At 39.9% G+C, this 20,216-nt stretch overlaps 2 protein-coding genes across 2 annotated transcripts in view; one reads left to right on the forward strand and one right to left on the reverse strand.

Annotated features, from left to right (window-relative positions):
- Positions 1-17,891, reverse strand: part of plxnb1b (plexin b1b) — a 98,627-nt gene extending 80,736 nt beyond the window's left edge. The window contains exon 1 of the mRNA XM_082533853.1: positions 17,501-17,891. The gene's annotated coding sequence lies outside the window, so the exon portion shown is untranslated. The remainder of the gene's footprint in view (positions 1-17,500) is intronic.
- The window catches only part of LOC309706775 (transcriptional repressor scratch 1-like), a 409,990-nt gene that overhangs the window by 343,770 nt on the left and 46,004 nt on the right, over positions 1-20,216 (forward strand). The window lies entirely within an intron of this gene.

A 20,216-nucleotide genomic window follows, 5' to 3' on the forward strand; every position in this document is an offset into this window, starting at 1 on the left:
CTGTTTCCAGCCACAGCTCAACCATTAATTCTAAATGTGCTCTCACACTGAAAAGGACAAGTAGTGTGCCATCTCTTTGGCCAGTTCTCTAATTGCATGGAGAAAAGGATCAACTCATCATTATAATCTGACAACAATGTGTCATGTGGGCCAATTTCCCAATCCCTCTGTGATTTTAGCTGCGAGTCAGTAGTGGGAAAAACCATAATGGTGACCATCACCCCCACTTGCCTATTCCTTACTCTTAAAAGTGTTAATTATCTCATATCTATACAGAAAACCTGGTAAATATTGCAAGCATTAAATAAAGTAGGTCAAAGAGGAGCATGGCCATCCACCTACATTTTCCAGTGTATTTCATATTTTTTTAACTTAAAACAAACAAACAAAAAAAAAAAAAACACCATCTTAAACCATGGCTACCTGTTAACTTCTGCAGTCAAGAGTTTACATAGACTCCCCATGGGCATGAATATCATGAGAATTTCATTTTTTAATGAATTATGTGAACTGTTCTATTTTTGGGGGGTGGACTAACTGAACAGCATACTTCCTAAATGACTTTTAAAATGCAAATACTCCTTGAAACATATAGCTCAGTCCTTCTCTCGTCTGATCATAACACATTTCTCCAGAAGGCAGCTGGCTTGTAATCCTGTAACGATTGCGCTTGGCAGTCGATACCAATGTAAAACTTTCACAGTGGACAGTGACGATGACGTTCCAGCAGTTTGCAGTTCATGACCAGCCCTGGTGGGTTGGTCCTGAACATCCTAACCAATTTCTTCTCATCTGAGGGTGACAGTGTGGTTCTTCCAGACCTTGGTAAAGTGTTGGCACATCCAAATACTTTGTGCTTACATACAGTTATCATCTGTTAAACTGTCTGAACTGGTATTAGAAACTGTAGTGGTTATATAAATCTACAAAGGTCTACAAAGTCAATAAAAAAAATTTCATTGTTCTGATTATTGGTCAGTCCACTGAGTGCTAATTTGTTAAGCGTGCACACATATAATCTGCTTTTCCCATCAACTAAATCAACTTACTAAGTGCTTGATGAGGTGCTAATGCTGTTACACTAGCTATAAAAATAGTCTGGTAATAACATAATGTAGTGGGATAAAATTGACTTCCTGAAGCCCAGGATATCTTCATGAAATTCCACTAAAACATAGAATCAAACAGACTGATGTATGACATCATCTATGTCTGCAGCTAGCAGCGGTTAGACTAATAAGTCAGAGATCTAAAAAGAGGTCACTGCCTGTTGATTGAATCCTACCAGCGCAGGGCATCGGGTCATGAGGCCATTATAGTAATCAATTTGTTGTCTACGATCAGCAGGCAGCACAGGGAACTCGTTTAATCGATAAGGGCCATGAGGACAGCCTCACTGTAGCCGGATAGCATCCTGGGTTATCCAGGCCTTTAGGCCAAGAGTTTGAGACTTTTTTAGGAAGCATTTAAGTTTTATCTAGTTTTTATTTATTATTTAGTGGGACTACATTGCTAAACAGCATTAAGTCACTCAGTTTGGAAGCAAGTAATCAATGTAAATACTAAAGAAGACTTATAGTTTTCCTTTGTTTTCATATATACATAGTGTTACAATGGTGAGCACTGACATGAAACATTGCCAAGGTTTCAAATAATGACAAATAATTAAACAATTCAATTAATTAGTTAATGTACAAGTAACCCACACGAGGCAAAAACAAACAAACAGGCTTTGTTCTGCTCTAAATGCTCTGTTTTTTCTACTGTTGGCCAGTGACAGCCAGTATCCCTGATAGCTAACAAACCCGATAACATGCAATCCATTTTAGATCCAACTGCATGCTCACTGCCAGGACCTAAATCAGTGTAACACAAGCTCATTGTAAGCAAAGGGCACATGATGACTAACAACTGTCAGCTACTCAAATAGAAACAAATGTCTAATGTGTTGCTGTAAAACAACAAAGTTGAAACAGGAGGGGTAGTTAGTGCTATAAAACTTTTATAGCTTCTCCGCTGATAATCGCTGCTGCTGAAGAACACTTGAGGTAAACCACCTACACTTCACAGCCCAGCTCTTTGCCTGCACACACACACACACCAACTAAATGAGGGGAAGCCAAATTGGGTACACTTTAAGGACGCAAACCGGCAAATAATGGTCCATCACTAGGGCTGCCACAAACGATTATTTTGATAGTCGACTAGTCACTGATTATTTTTGCGATTAGTCGACTAATCAGATCATCATCCATTAGACGTAAAACTACAGCTTATTGCACCAGCAGCATCTGCTCTTATATAACTATCATTAGCTTACAGCTTTAAGTGTTTAAGGTCTGTGCTAACTAAAAATAAAGACAAGATGATAGTTTATTAAATTTTAATGAAATTTGCAGATTGTTTCAGTGAAGTTTAATAAACTCCTTGCCATCTAAAATATAAACAGGACACTGGAGTATATTCTGGAGCATCTCACACTTCTGATAATCAGTTGTCTGCTTGACGTTTATTCAGCTGTGTAAAAACTATAACTTTAATCTCAGACAAACTGATTTACTCAGGAACAAATAAAATACTAAAAAAAAAAAAAAAAAGCCAAACAATAACATTTTAAGTTATCTAAGTGACTTTTGAAAACGATTTGCGGGGAGTCCGGTGTTCTCAGGGCGCTAGTGAGCCTAGCCCCCGGCTAACTAACGAGCTAGTGGGTAACAGATGTCTCCGAAAACGTCGGAGCGCTTTTGAAAATATGTGGTGTCCTGATAAACTGAGCAGATATTTGAGGTTTACACAGCTACATTCTCGCCTGAAAATATGTTAAACGTTTATTTTGTGACCCAGAAAGAATAATAAGAGTAACATTAAAACTAACTAGCTGCCGCCATTGTTGGAAACTGCGCTGGGCCGCGCTATGAATTCTGGGACACAGCTGCTTCTTCTTCTTCTTCTTCGGGGTTTAACGGTAGCTGACATCCTTGTACATGCAATGCTGCCATCTTCTGTTTCAGTCCGTTATTACACTCTTAAATCCTGCCACTTATTCCTGCGTCTTTTGTGATCTTACAAAGTTTCAAACGACGCGTCGACTATTAAATCAGTCGTCGACGATTTTGATAGTCGACGTAATCGTGACTAGTCGACAAATCGTGGCAGCCCTATCCATCACAAAGCATTTTTAATTTTATTGCAACAGCATCAATATTTCTATTTTCCAGTAGTCACCATTGTATTATTCTACCCGGTTTGTGTATCACTACACACTACAGTCTTTCCAATGTCTGCAATTTGCAAAGGAAACTTTTTAAATCCCATTATTTCTCTTTAACCAATGACTCTTTTCAACCAATGAATTTTCTGTAAGAAAACAGATCAGCATAATAAACATATGTTGCTTTTTAATGTTCACAAAAGCTCATAAACATCTCTAGCAGCTCTGAGGGACTTCAGTTTTATCAGGCAGAAGCTTCGTGGTCTCAGGACTTGGGTTGACATTTGAGTGGAAGGAATGTTAATGCCCTGTTGGGCCTGAGATAGTCCTGCCTGTTTACAGGGCAGCACAGGAGGAAGAAAATACAAACTGAAAATAACGTTCAAGAAATACATTTAGGATAGAATTTTTCCCTAAATGAAACTAATGCTGACAAAGTTGCGATATTTACTCACATCATCATCAGTTACATCACTTTATAGCCTGTCATTCCTCATGGATGGAGTTAGGACCATCCTGGTACAAGCGACTACTTAGCCGATCATGCAGGACGCAACTTATTTTATGTGTTTGGAAAAAAATTACCATCATCCTTCAATGCTGGCTTATTAATTCTTTTTAGCTACTTTTTCATTCAAAATTCCAGCAGGTGCAGCAGGTGCAGCAGGTGCAAGACATTTTAAGAGTTTTCTTGTATACAAATCATTTCACAACATTTACATAGGATTCAAATTTGAGCATTGACCAGGTCATTCCCTAAGGCTCAATTTAATCTTTTTAAGCCAAACACAGTAAATGGATGCACTATTTAAAAAAAAAAGTAACAAGGGAATGCTTGTTACTTTCAAAGATAAAGGCACAAAGGCAGAAGGTTTGCAGCAGTTAGTTGGAGACACACTGGACATAAATCTTTAGATAATTAGAGTTACTCAATTTCACTGTTTGCTCCATTTTCACAATATGAAAACAGCCATTTATAAATATTGATGCTATTTGTTAACTGAAGCTATCAGCATACACTGCAATCACATATTGTTTGATTTAAAATCCGTTGTAGTTACGCACAGAGGCAACATTTTAAAAAAGTTGTACCAGAGTCCAAATACATATATACCCAGCTGTACACCACCCAGGGAATAACAATATTAGTCGTGAGCTGCTGTTAAGTTACATGAACTTGAATGGTGTGGCTTAAAAAAATAAATAAATAAATAAATAAATAATCCCACAAACTCACCAACACACAAACCCCTTCAAGGAGCTAACAAAGGCCTGGTTCATTTGGAGCCAGATTAAAACTACCAAGGGGGAAACATTATTCCTGGTAAGCAAGGGGGGAAAGATCCCCTCCATTAAAAACATGAGAGGTCCAGTATTTTGTGACGCAAGCTGCTGCTTTACAGATGTTATACCAGCCCACACATGCAGACGCTGTTCACAAAATGAACAAAATCAAAGGTTCACATTGAATTAGATATCCTTTAAGTCAAACAACACAGTGAAGAGCTACACTTAGGCCAGTATACTGCTACACTTCAGCTCATCTAACAGCAAAGGCTGCAAGGAAACATAGTGGGCTCACACGGAGTTCACACTCACACACAGATGCAGTTACATCTTATTGCAAACATTTTAACCTCAGTCCCCTGCTTTGTTAAAACAAAGCCCTGCTGAGGGAGGATTATATCAGTGCAAGGGTAGCAGAGCCCCACGACCCATGACCTCTAAGGGAGTATGAACTAACAGGAAGTGTCATGGTAAGAAGACACATGATAGGCAGCTTGTAAAAATACTGCTGTGCTGGGACAACACATTTACTTTCTGCACATGACGAGCAGCAGGATATCGTAAGCGCACCAGTAGCTCCTGCTGCCAACAAGAGCAAAGATAACAAGAGCACATGGGCATTTGAATCATTCAGCTTCACAGCTTTACAGATGTGGGCCTCGTTGCTAAGGGTAGCCGAGATAGCATTAGCATTAAGTAGGGTTGCTGCTAGCAGTCAACCAAACCGTCAATGAGGATTTTACTTTTCATTGGTCGGTTGTTCATTATCCCAAACTTAGAAAGCGAATATACACCTTATACATATATATAAGAAAGTTCAACACAGTGAAGCTTTCTTTAAGGTCCCACAAAATTCTTATATTGCCAAATGTATTCACTCATCCATCCAAATCACTGAATTCAGGTGTTTCAATCACTTCCAGACTGTTCTACAAACATCTGTGAAAGAATCGGTCGTTCTCAGGAGTTCAGTGTGGATGGATACCACCTGTACAGCAATTCCAGTCATGAAATTTCCTTGCTACTAAATATTCCAGTCAACTGTTAGTAGTATTCTAACAAAAAGGATGCAATAGAAACAACAGCAACTCAGCCACTAAGCAGTAGGCCATATATAATAACAGAGCAGAGTTTGGTGGAGGGGGGTTTAGGGTGATGGTTTTTTTAGGAGTTGGCCTCAGTCCTTTAGTTCCAGTGAAAGGAACTCTTAATGCTTCAGCATGGGAAGCCATTTTGGACAATTTCATGCTGCAAACTTTGTGGGAACAGTTTGGGAATGTCCCCTTCCTGTTCTAACATGACTGTGCACCAGTATGTCCATAAAGAAATGGATGAGCGAGTTTGGTGTGGAAGAACTTGACTGGCCTGACTCTACCTTTGTGATGAATTAGAGTAGAGACTGCGAGCCAGGCCTTCTCGACAACAACAGTGTCTGAACTAACAAATGCACTTCTGGATGAATGGTCAAAAATTCCCATAAATGTCCCTAAACCTTGTAGGAAGCTTTCCCAGAAATGTTGAAGCTGTTACCGCCGCAAAGGGTGGGCTGACATCATAGTAAACCCTATGGATTAAGAATGGGATGTAGCTCCAGTTTATGTGTGTGTGAAGACAGACAAGTGAATACTTTTGGCAATACAGTGCATGTTTGTCTGCATACAGACTTCAACTTGGACAGTGAACAGAGCAGGGTTTTCACCCATGGCAATCGTGCTCCTGTGCAGTCCTCCAAAATTCAACTGCAAATTGCTGGATGCGGATGATCACTCAAATGCTGATTAACAAGCTGGACCAGAATAGAAGAAAAAAAAAAAAAAAAAATCTAAAATAATAATGCAGCATGAAAAAGACTGATAGTAGCTGCAATGGATACTTTTGTTTTCAATACTTGGTTTCACTTTAGCTCTTTGTATGTTCTGTGCTGATGATAAAGGGTAGCCAACAAACTGGCAGACATAATCTGTAATCTGCTATATTGACAACAAATACACTGCAGATACTGCCTTCAAACTGCCTGCAGACTGTGTTCACGCTAGGGCTGGGTTCACGGTAATACCGGTATAATGTTAGGCAACGATAGGAAAATGAAATATCGCGATAGAATGGGAGTAAAACGCGCATGCGCAGTGCCTTTGTTTTCATACGCACATGGCCGATTGTTGAGTGAAACAGATGAACCAGAATTGGTTTGTAAAAATGGTGCAACTTCCGTGATGTGGAACTGGTTTGGTGTTTGTCCGTCAGTTACACAACAAAGCACATTTTTTTCCAGAACATGCAAGCGGCCGTCGTTATTGTCGTATTTGTCGGACTAAGATGCTCTTAAATCTGGGAGTAATCTGGGTCCTAAACTCCGTATGCTTCAGGTCAAACAAACACTGCAGCATCACTGAGAGTTAAAAACTGTCTAAATTCTTTCATCTTTAATAAAACGATCAGCATTGCTGCTTTACCAGGTGTAACTATAAAGTTTAACTTCCAGGCATCCATGAAAACAAAAGTTATTACATTTAACGGAGTTAGAAGTTAGCAGGAAGCTAGCGGAAGTTAGCTCGCTAGTTTCGCTAGTTACCTAAGCATGATATTACATGTTCTGACTGAGAGATTTCTGAAAAAAAATCAAACGTAGAGCTCTGCTATCACTTCCAACATAAATGAAGACAGGAAACTAAACAGCAGTGACGTTTGTAGGGTTACTGAAGTTGGGCTAGCTGGTATATAATGATGTGCTACGTGATCGCTAGCGACACAGCTATGTTAGCATAACATAAACAGTGAAGCTGGAGGACGAACACTAACACTTTTCCACTTATAAAAGTTAACGTGAAGGTTCTTCATGGTTAGAGACAAATGCAATCGCACGGCAGGATGCTGTAAACGGACCAAACTTCAGTCAGGAGAACAACTGAGATAATCCATCCACAATACGAGGTTAGTCATTAATATACTGCAACAACATGGGAATAGAGCAGCTGCCAGAGAATTCAACATTAATGAATCAATGGTACAGAAGTGGAGGAAGCAAGAAGAATGAGTTTAATAAAGTTTGATTTATCTGACTGCTTTTTTTCGCTTAATGTGCCTTATAATCCCGTGCACCTTATGGTCCGAAAAATACGTACTGCACACTGCAGTTTAATGTTGCAAAGCACCTCTTTTTAACTTCAGTGGATATTATACATGGTTATGCTCAGGATATGTCAGCCCATTTCTACTGGAAATGCCTTTTGGTTAAACTTTCAGCAAGGAATTTGCATTTGCACTGTTACATTTTTATAAAGCTTTAATGTACATAAAAACCAGCTTCTTGTTTAAGTGAAAATAAATGGAAGGTTGTCTTTTTGCGCTAGTAATGTTGTGGAGTTGTATTTTGTCTCGCATCAATTATATCGTCGGTTATATCGTTATCGCAAATTTTCAAATATATATCGTGATAAATATTTTTGGCCATATCGCCCTGCTCTAGTTCACGCTACATCTGCTCAAACCTAAAACAAGCCTTAGCTGGCTCAACAAAACCTAAGACCACTGTTAGAAATACCGGGTAACTTTCTGCTTCAGGCTCTGTGTGTGCTCACACAAAAAGAGGCATTTCACAGGTAATATGACTCTTCTTGCACACAAAGTGAACCGTGGGAATGCGACTCAGTCCAGTCACAGACATTATGACAAAATGGTGATTAAAAATAAAAAAAGTGAACTATACAAGTAAAATGCAACAAGAAACTGATAAATCATTGAATTGAAATTATTAATCTGGTGATCTAACAGACAGAGTAATACAATAAACATTTTAATTCAAGATATTATCTTGATACAAGATATATACAAGACATTTGCAGAGCTCTCAGTCATAGTAAGCATGTTAGAAGAATAGACAAAACTAAAACATGACAATACTAATATAAATTGTGAATTATAAATTATACCTCTTTTACAAGAGGGTGGCACACAAGGAGAATCTAATTATATTACAGATATTGCACATTTCTCACTGTGGGGTTATTATTGCACATGGTGAGAAACTTTAGCTTTTTGGAAGATCAAACAAAACTTTTTATTGATTGCACAGATACTCCTGATGGTGTCCCGTCTTCTACTTACTTCAATTCCAGCAGTGTAAAACCAAACAAATATAGAAACATTTGTACACTAAAATGACTAATGTACAATGTCATCATTTCTATGACAATGTGTAGACCGTTTGCACTTTGTTCAGTGGTTTTAGTAAGGTACGGCTTAATAACTTGCACATATAAAATCTCTAACAGAAAATCTGTATCGCACTTAAAACATGCTGTCAGTAAAAATCAGTAAACACGTGGCGCTTCTAGACAATTTTAAACCGAAATTTAGACCAAGTCTCCATGGTAATATAGCCAGGTAGAAAGAGAGCAACTTTCAAGTCTGACTTTAAGCTTGACATAGCGTGCTAACATGCTAATCCTGCTTTATAGCACATTCCTCAGGTGTGGGATCATTGCAGGAGGGCAAGAAAGTCAAAAGTACTTTCTGCAGGCAAACATTCACTTATCATTCATCAGGTTTATCCACAGCTTTGCAACATACAAAGAGTCCAATGTCAGCCACTTAGCATGGTCATTCAATCTGACATTAACAGCATCCTTGCTGGATACAATCATTACCACAGTTCTATTTGTGCATCCACATGTAGAGTAGTAATGAGAAAAGATGACTGATAAAAATATTCCAATTAGGTACTCCCAAAATCTAAGGTCATATGTGAAAACAGCCTGGGAATACTAGGAAAATCTTTAGTTGACAGACATTAAGTACCCAAGTACTTAAATTAATACTACTCTTCTGAGACCAGAATTTCTTAAGAAATTCATAATGAATTAAATGCTTGTTGCAGACCCTACTTTGTTAGCCTTGAAGATTTAAAAAAGGTAGAAGTTCAGGTTTTCCAGTTTTGTACCTGAGTCCAGCAGCAGCTTGCCAGGGGCCTGAACTTTTAACATGCCTGTCCAACATTCAGCTTTGGCCTACCATAGCAACCTCGTTTTCCCAGGACTCCCCCCCCAGGGGGTATAATGGGACTTAAAGGGGGGGGGGGGGGGGGAGTCCATTTAGGGGAGGGGAAAAAGGGTGTTTCTAGGGAAACTGAGCGTTCACTGTTCTCCAGCAGCCTCCATGGTTGCCACTTGGCAACAGTTGACTGTCGGCATTTCAAAATGCTGCTTTTCATGCTTGTCTGTGTGTCATGAAAAGACACACACACACACACACACACACACAGACACACACACAGACACACACAGAGTAAGAAAAGAAACCCAGATAGTGTCATCACAGCAGATGCTTCTCATATTGTTGCCTCTGGAGCCAAAAACCAAAGCTGACTGATGTCATGTGGATTATATTAAATTCTTCTCCCTTCAAATCACAATTCAGGATGAATGGCCACCTGACTGCAGCTAAGCAATGCAAGGGACAATACAGAAAAACTTAGGAGATTTCTAATTGCCATCCCCTTAATCTGCTACTAAATCACCACATTTCAACATGAAAACAGTCATGTATGCTCAAAAAGTTTTCAAAAGCAGTTTTCTCAATATGAAAGCCTGGACTCACAAGGTTATCTTCCAGATGGAGGACACTCCCTCTTCCACCACACCCACTCACCTGTCGTTTCTCTGAGTCTACAGCCGAAACACCAGCTGTTTTCCAGCTAACAAACAAGAGAACGGAAGAGACACCCGCCCCCCCTCTCGCTCTCCCCCCCTCTCCTCGAGGTATGCCTACGTGTCTCTAAGCTCCCACCCTTTCCTTACAATCTCCTGTCTGGTTGGCCGGTCTTTTCAGCCTCCTCTTCAACAAAAGAAACAAAAAGAAGGCATGGCCACGTTCTCTTTATGAAGAGAAAGAAAAGCGTGGGGAATGCAGAACACCATTTTTAAAGCTGCAGAGACCAAAAAGCAGAAATTATCTGCAAGCGAGACAAAAAAAGGAAAGTAAAAAAAGTTTTCTTGCATTTCTGTGGAGCATGCAGAGGAACGACCAGGTAACTTCAGCCACAAAAAGCCAGAAACAAAAAGCCTCAGTTTCATTTTGAGTTGAGTTCTGGATCAGTTTTCAGCCAAAGCATGCAAAGTGAATTTAACAAAAAAATAAAGAAATAAAAAATTACGAGTATGCATGTGGCATGTTCATATACTCCTGCAGCTGCAGGATACCTGGAATTTAACACCATCCATCCATCCATCCATTCACTACCGCTTATCCTTTTCAGGGTCGCGGGGAATTTAACACCATGCTGCCAAATCTTTTTCACTGCAGGAACATAACGTGCAACAATTATCTCAGGTTCTGTTTCCAGTGAAAGCCAAATTGTTTTTAAACACACTGCATGTTAATGTCCATTGTGGCATAATTATTTACCCTCACATACTGATTACAGATACCTAATGATACATGCCTGAAGACCAATTAAATGTTGTGCTGCTGCTCTATATTTCAATCCTGTCATTTTCACAGTAAAGTTCTTATTCTGTCACCATATTCTTTGGTTTTGTGATTTCATAACCACAATTGTACTTTGTGTAACAGTATTAAGTTTATAGTTTGTTTTTTAAATTTCTACAATTTTATTAGTCAGTTCTGCCAGCAAAGCTCACTGTGGTATAGTGATGTGTTACCGTCTGGCATGGTGGCAGCCAAAACCTTAACAGTGAGACTTCCACTGAATCCAAAGTGGCTGATGTCATGTTACAGAACAACAGTGACTGGGTAATGAATATAAATAAATCTTGAACACATTGGATATCATGCATCTCCATCTCCAGTTGTGTAAAGACAGCACAAAAGAAATGTGAGCATCTTTCATTCTGGCATGTTTACTTTGCCTCAGGTCCATTTTGGCTCACATACCAATATGACTTTAAACAACACCCAGCACTACACAGTTTCCAGACAAGGAAACTGTGCGTAGTTTTTGCAGTTTCCTAAAAAGCCTCTTATCTTGTGTCTACATTGATGTGGGTTTATAATTAGGGTCTATTACAACCAGACTTTGATTGCAGGATTAAAGCCCAGGTTAGGTTAGGCCTTAAAAAATAAAAAATAAAAAAAAATTCTTCCATACTTTGGACCTCACGAAGGTACAAGAACAAAGGCCAAGTGTGAGATTGCGTGGTTCAGGTAAAGGCAGAGGTCATATCTTCTCTTTGTGAGTACACTGACAAAGCTCTTCTCATCCATGTCAACCTATCGCACAGCAGGGCCTCGTTCTTTCAGGGCCTTCTACAAACGGCTGCTTCAGCGCAGAATGACAGGATGCTGAAACAAATGAGAGCTGCAGAAAGTGTTGAGTGCTGAGTTAGGAGCAATGAATGGAGAGGAAGAGATGGATGAAACTGCAGAGTTACGGCATGAATTAAAGTATGGCATCACTTTCCCCACAATTCAGACAGACAGTGCTGTGTTTATGGGTTAGCTCCATTATTACAACGTTGTTTTATCAGATTAGTAAAGAAAACTGCTGTGAGAATATGGTGTGAATAGAGCCTGAGGCAGACAGAGACAAACCAGGTTTTGTTTGTACCATAGTGCCTGTAGCCGTCACCATCGGGTCACACGTTTAGCAGCAAAATCATAAATGGTGCCACACAGTGTACAAACATGAACAGGAAGTAAATGCAGACCAATCTTTACTTCTGTATTTGTCACAAAGAAGCAGCTTTCATCCAGAATTAGTAATAAAAGAATATTCTGCATTGCAATTGGGAACTAAATGTGTAATGCAGCTGCAAAATTCCTGTAAAAGCTGATCCAGATCTGACAGTGAATATGCACATTTTAAATCTGCTGCCATCTCACGTAAACAGTAAACTTCACTTGATTCATTTCAATATTCTTTAACCAATTGAGTTTTATTTGCATAGCACCAAATCACAACAACAGCCAACACTAAACTACTATATCAAATCAACATGAGACCTTTTCATTTTTAGCTCAATGTTCGACATGAATCCCCTCGTACGTCTGTGATGTCAGGCAGCACAAGAGTTCGGTTGTAGTTTTCAGTTACCTCACTGCAACTCAGGAGGTAGACTGTGTTTGGGCAAACCACCGTGTCACGTGTACTCCTGCTTTGAGACTGACCTTGTGCAAACACACTAGCCTCATTCAAGAGGGAGCAACTGTAAGCACATACACGCACACGCCAAAGAGCAAGGGGTGGAAGCACACAGCCCATTGTAATAAGTTAATAATCCACGTAACTACAGAGCACTTCACTTGCTGCTTCAAAGGGCTTTTGACTATCAAATCCATTTTACATTCCATAGCACTGCCTGTATCTGGGTCTCCATTTACATATCTGAATAATGAACAAACTCGTCTGTCTAATTAAATCCAGAGGCGCTCCTCAGTCACCAAAAAAGGCTTTTCAGAGCCAGATAATGTGTACAGTAGAGCACAAACTGTCCAGTTTGGGGCTTCGAATTAATGTCCGCCATAACCATCGTTAAAATGCTGGTAGGTTAAACTAGGTTACAAAAATCGAGAAGTGCATGCCTAGCCCAAGCGTCGGAAATATTGTGCCACGTGCCGCAGAATGCGATGTCAAAAATCACGGCGCAACAGAGTAAGCTTGAAACATCATTGGGGTGAGGGGAGGTAGACACCGTGGAAGAGCGACACAGAGGAATAATAAACAATGATCAAATGTGTAGTGTTGCATAAATACATAGGAGGCTTTATGGGCAGCCCCCAGCAGACTGGGCCTATTACAGCGTAACTAAAGGTCACAGACTCATCAGCCTGTAAGCTTTATCAAAAAGGAACGTTTTAAGCCTAATCTTAAGCACAGAGACTGTCTCCCAAATCCAAACAGCTGGTTTCACAGGAGGACCAGCTCTCAGGTTCTGGAAGCTGAACGCTCTGCCTCCCACTCTACCTTTAAACATCCAAGGAGTCAAAAGTAAGCCAGCGGTTCGAGAGTAAATAGCTCTATTGGTGATGACATGGCCCCATGAGGTCTTTGAGATGAGATGGGGTCTGATTTTTCAAGACCTTGTATGTGAGGAGAGGTATTTTAAACTAGATTCTGGATTTAACAGGGAGTCAATGAAGAGAAACTAATATGGGAGAAATCTGCTCTCTTTCTAGTCCCTGTTGGTACTCTTGCTGCACCATTTTTGATCAACTGGAGGCTTTTTAGGAAGTTGTTAGAATACCTGATAATAATGAATTAGTATCCCGGCATTTTTGACCAGTTACCCAGCAGACAGTGTTGGTGTCTGCTGGGTAACGTTGTGTGACAGCCGGAGGAGGCAAAGACGGCATTCTTGGTATCAATACTGTTGCAAATGAGTATCTAATGTAATAGTAATTTTTATTATCAACTTCTGATTCAACCTTATATAAATAACCCTAGCTGTAACACTACGGGATCTCTTCAATTGATTTGCATCAGTCTGTGGTGAAACGTATGGCACCGCGCAGTAGGGGCTCATGTATCAGATTCCATGTCTGTCTTTTATCCCTCCTCTCAGGGTTTGCAACACCAGCATATAGTCCTTAATCTTGGTGCATCTGTTGGCCCACAAAGCTCCATTAAACAGCCGGACCACTCCGATAAGGTTATTGACTTAATGCTCAGTGACATAATTAAATTGAGTATTTAATCTGGCCACTGGAGTGGAGGAGCCCCCGACCCCCGCCAGACAAGAAGAGTGTTCATATCTTGCTGCCATTACAAATAATTTCTACTCTGATCGCTATTGAGGTGACCAGACTGGCTGAGAGTTGTCCTTTCCTGTCATCTGCAATAAAAACTAGAGCTGTGCCATATCATGCCTACATGCCTGAGAGCCCTGTGTCAGCCTCTAATCACAATTCAGTACCTAAAAGAGAGCCTCCAACAAAGCACTGTAGTCTGCAAACTATGTGAGAAAACTGTTCCCGCTGAAGGTGGAAGCCATAAATATGTTTCACCACTTCAGGCAAAAATACGCCATCAAATACAACCAGGTTACAAAGGAGAAGATACTAGCAGGTGGTGATGTGTGACCAAAATGACTGACTCAAATGAGCATCACTGGAATAATCGCTAGTTCCACTCCACACGACAGGAAGAGCAAACGGTAGATGGAAATTACTGATACATAAGTGGAAAACCAAAACTTTAAGCAGATTATTAAAAGCTTCACCTACAATCCCAGTCAGAAATATTTTACAAGGTTACTTTAGCCACTGTTAAAGTGTTAAGCAGTTATTTTTCACTTAAAATGTCCAGGGGAAAAACTGGCTAGACTACTTTTGTGCTTACAGTTGACTTCAGTGGGAAATCTACGTTGTCCCTTCGACCGTAGCTGGAAACCCCTCTTAACCCTCCACTCAACCTGACATGCACTACCCAAGAAAATTAACTATAGGTTGGGTCAATGCAACCTGCAACGATGTCCGTGAGCGTGGTGGTTTTTCCTTTATTTATTATTTTTTCCAAACGGTGCAGACAATTTACATTACAATGCATCCACTATGCTGACCAGGCGTCAGACTTCAAGCGGATGTCAAAAAAGTGTAACAGGAAGGACGACTCGGCCAACAGGTTTCCAGCAGAGTATAATCTAGGCTTAACCTTCAAGCTGTGACAAGGCTGGCAATACAGAGGTGACAAAGGAGGCCGAGTATAAACTTCCTCCTCTTTTTCTACATTTTTCACAACCAAGACTTCAAAGAGAAAACGATCTGAAAATGTCTCCCTTTATCCCATCTTTAAACTAAAATTACACCTTCCCCCTGCCTTCCTTTAACCTGTAAACATTTGCTGATTTCAGGCATACCCCAACAATAACCACTTGGTACCTTTTAGAGAAAACGTCACACTTTCCGTACAGTATTCACAGATGCTTCATCAACGCCTAAACTGATGAGCTGCTGCTGTGAACAGCCATCCACAGTTCATCAAACCTTCATCCGGCCTTGAATTCTCCCCACCTGTTCATTACAAGAATGACAGCAGACACTAACTGATACAAAGCTGTTCCTTTATCTCATAAGGCAGTGTTTGCCTTCACTTCAGCTCATGACACCACCTGACAATGGTTTGCTGTGAGGATATTGGTTTTGACACCACATGCTCCTCCATTTGCCAAAACGAGAGCATTCAACACCCAGCCCCCATCACCTTTTGACCTCTGGCACCTTGCTTGTGAGAGAGTTTGTGAGGTGAGTGTGGTTTATTAGAGAGGCACTTAACAACCTCTGTTGCTACAAATCCTGGCTGTTGAATGCTGACATCTTTCAAGGCGCTTACCAATTATTACTTAAGTCAGTCCTGTTATGCATGAGACCTGTTCAGTTATACCGAGAAATCAAGTCAAAAAGCTGTAGGTACAGAAAGGTAAGAGCACACTTGCTACTATACTGTTAGAATGAAACATCTGAAGAAAATGGCAACCAAGCACTGATATTTTCATGTAAAGTTTTCTCCTGTGCATATTCTAAACTAAAATTACTGCAACAATAAATAGCTGTTCATTTATCTTGCACCTTTTTAAAACTCCAATTTTCTTCCATTTTTGGCCGCTGGAGGTCGAGCATTTATACCCCATAAGGACCCCATAATGAGGACATTTACAAGCTCATTTCACAAGACCAGAAAGCTCCGTTTCCTGCTGACTGACTGTATCCATGTACAAGCAAGAAAACATGTCAGCTACTGGTTTTGCTGGTCAACAGCATTTCACTCAGGGACAATGAAAATACGTGCCCCACTTAAGTCAGCCAGACCCTACTTTAGCTGTTGTAATACCAACACATGATGAAAGAACTATACAAAGACTGCAAGAAGTGACGAGTTTTATCAGATGGGAAAAAAGAGAAAAACAAAACTTTGACTCAGTCAGCTGGACTACACCAGAGTCTGAACTAAAGTCCATGTTTGGTTGTTGTTTTGCTGTACCGCCCTGCATCGCTGCAGCCTCTGGCTTTCACAATTTAGCTGCTTGAAAACCTGAAGAAAGACTGCCAGTCACTTTTTATTTCAAGATGCTAACAGCAACAAGCAGCTCATGATGGTTCTCCCAGCCTTGGCAACACTCTGAAATACATGAGCAATTATTGCCATTATAATTAGGAGGATCGTAATAAACCTTCAGCTCTGTGATGAGGCAATAAAAGACACTACACAAGACAGGCCGAGCATGATCCATGGTCACACACTCACAGTCCCTCTTTTGGAGAGCCCCCGTGACACCTGTACCAGAGTGTATATTAATATCATAATGACATTTTACACAAGCAGCTACAAACTAACACAGACCCAGATCTGACCTTTGCCTTTAAAGAATATCATTAATAGATGAGGACAAGATCTCTCTCTTCTGGTTTTCCGATTAAAAGCCTCTCCAGGCAACACTTTCGCGTTGAGAACAAACTGTTGTCTTATGATGGGATTAAATATTTTTATGCTAGTTTGGGCTCAAAACTGACTCTGACATTTTATTTTGAAAAACTAAATTTGTTTCGTCAATGAAAAAGAAATTCTGTTTTTTTTGTTTTTGTTTTGTTTTTTTAAATCAACGGACCGAACACTCAACAGATAAAAAAAAATAAAAGGGGGGTGACTTTTAAAAAAAAATTATATTTGCACTCAAGTAATAAAATAAAATTAAAAAAAAGACGCATAATGTCCCATAAAAAGCAAGGAGTGGAGCAGCGGTTCCTGGAGGACGTGTACGGAGTGAGTTCACTTCAACGCTAGCTAACCCAACTCTCATCAACCTGCTCCAACTGCTCCACCACTAATAGCGAAAAGTCTGTAAATAACCAATAAGGAGCACGTGTGTGTGGATTTGTGTGAAATCCACATAAATATTGGTAAATAAAGGTTTTCACCCATTTCCCCGACATTACTGATCACAAGGCAGAAGTTTGAACACTTAGAGGAAAACAAGTGGGAAAAAAATCCCAGTTTGATTTCAATGGGACAGATTTTCAGAGACTCACAGCACAGCCCTCACCCACACTCACCGTGCTCTGTGTACAACTCTTCGGTCACTCAGCTCTGGTTTACTCCTCCTTACAGCGAAGTTTTAGTAAAGTATCCAATTTTTCCGCAGCCGGTGCTTGTGCAGACAAATTAGCGGGCAAGAAAGCGAATCCTCCTCGATATTCCTGCCGCTCAGTCCATGCTTGGAAATTTCCTGTCAGGCGTCCAACTTTCACAACTTTACACACCTAATTTACTGATGAAAAACAGCGTGGTTACTCCATGTAGCAAAAAAAAAAGTTTCTCCTGGTTCTCTGCTTGGTTTCATTCAGCAGCTCTCTGCCTCCACATGCGCCCTGTAAGCAACAGTGAGAATACTTCGCTCAGCGCCCAGCTCTCCACAGGCGTAAAAAGGGGGCTGGCGAAGGGAGGACACATGACGCTCCCTTCAAGTGCTCCTCGTATTTTACATAACCACGTGCGAACGTAAGGTAATCTGTGTTAAATAGCAGTGACCAGCTTTAGCTGCACAGTGAGAATGTGAAATTCACAGAGAAACCCCGGGATCCCCCCACTGACATGACCGCTGCAGACAAAATAGAAAAAGTCTGTTGCTTTATTACGCATTCAGATTGTGTATCATGTTTTTAAAAAGTAACTATGTAATAAAGTAACTAATTACTTTTGAAAATAAGTCATCAGTAAAGTCGTTACTTTCTTGGAGAAGTAATGAGTAATTAGTAACTAATTACTATTTTCAAGTAACTTGACCAACACCAATATGTGCTTCTTAAAAGATTTTGAGTGGTTTTGTCTTTTGTTGTTCACCAGACCACAACCTGCGAATTTAAATAGATAACTTTCACTCCATTTTCATATTTGTAGTACAAAAACCAGTGACTGTTAGGATGGAAAGTTTATTGAACGCAATAACAATAGTGTAAAGTCTGTACTTCCACCAGTTCCTGAATGCAGCATCAGTTGCTAGAGAGCCGGCTGATGCATGGCAGACCCCTTCTGGCCAACAGGAAACATGCATGGACTACATCTGCCAGTGTGACCATAGACTTTATTACATCAAATAGTCCTGCTTTAAGAAAAACTGACGTCCATTTTTCCAGCCCCAGGAATCTATCTGAGATCAAATATATTCAGAGAGACTCAAAGGGCCAAATATGTGATAAAAACACAATCATCAGAATAACTCTTTCAATATTGCAAATGTATGTTGCTGAGAATTCATAAAGTCAACATACAGAAATATTAATAGATAATCTTTTGCTGACTGGTTTGAAAAAAACAAACAAGCAGCAGTTGTTTACTATAGTGAACCATGAAACAAACATTCACAACACATTAAGTCAGCGTGACTGGAACTGTTTGTTGTGTGGGATGACTGTGGTGTTATTCAGGGTGCAGTTCTTATCCACTGTTCAGTTTAGAGATGCCATGTCACACTGCGGATCAACAGAGACCACACAGAGATCACAAAACCCGCTCCACACACTTTTTATCCTCAAGGAGAGTCTCTCTCTGAATCTTTGTCTTCTCCTGTGAAAAGAAGCCTTTTATCTTACCCTTTTTAATTATCCTGTAATGAGGGTTGAAGCTAGATAAACTTCAAAGATCACACTCAGCCCCACCCACCACGGCACTTGTTAAATCCCCCCGAGCTCTAATACAAGACAGTAGAGTCTGTTCTGCTCTCACTATGTACACTCATATTATAATAATCATGTATATTTATCAGGGACATTTGCATCCAGAGCATGGAGCTCTTTTTGTGTCACAAAAGAGTTGTACACGATGCACACACTACAGCACAGATGAAATTAGTGCAAAAAAATAAGATCATATTTTTTAGACATTGCTATTTCAGATAACTGAATTATTTCTTTTTGATTATGCAAAGATCCTCAAAACCTCACTGAAACATCAAAGAAAGTATATTTACATATAGTCTACACAAGAATATCTCTCGAGAAGATAGAAGCCACATTTTATTAATATAGGGTTGGGTTCCTGTTTTCTTTTCATGCCACTTCATAGTCTTAGCTTCTTAGCTTTATATCATGCACATTAAAAATATTAAACATTATTGTAATCTATCACCCTTCTCTGGCTGCTTGCATGTACAACACAACCAATGACTGATCAAGCACCTCTCCTTCAGGTGAGTGGCCCAGAGACATCCAGTGCCCTTGGGTCCAAGCCGTTCTCAGGTTTGTTCCCCCATTTTAAAAAGCCTTGTTATCCTTGTAAGGAAGAGTACTCCCTTACTTGTATTATAACTTGTACAGCACTTTAGGAGCACTTTATGTAACATCACACTTTAACCCTCTGGGTTTGTTCAAAATCACGACCCTTTCAGCTTGTTTGTGGCCAAAAGTGTCCACCAACAGATTAGGTTTTATTACTTTTATGGGGGTTTTTTGCCATTTTTTCTGCATAAAGCTTTTAACTAACTTCAGTTTTTTTCATAAATATAAAATAGTTATTACGTTTCACATTTTTAACCCTTTAAACACCAGTTTGTTTGTCCACTGCACTAGCTGGAAGACAACATCACATCTCGCAATTTTCTATAATTGCATTGCTACTGGAATTTCTTGTATTATTAATAGTAGAGTCTGGGGCATGTAATTGATTCACATCAACATTGATTATAATGCATTGTTATTTTTGTGCAGGGAGAGCAAAAACATAAAAACTCCCTCTCAGCTTGTTCGTGGCCAAAAATGGCCACCCCCTGTTTAC

This window comes from Aulonocara stuartgranti, assembly GCF_965226115.1.
Source record: "Aulonocara stuartgranti genome assembly, chromosome: 5".
Classification (NCBI taxonomy): domain Eukaryota; kingdom Metazoa; phylum Chordata; class Actinopteri; order Cichliformes; family Cichlidae; genus Aulonocara; species Aulonocara stuartgranti.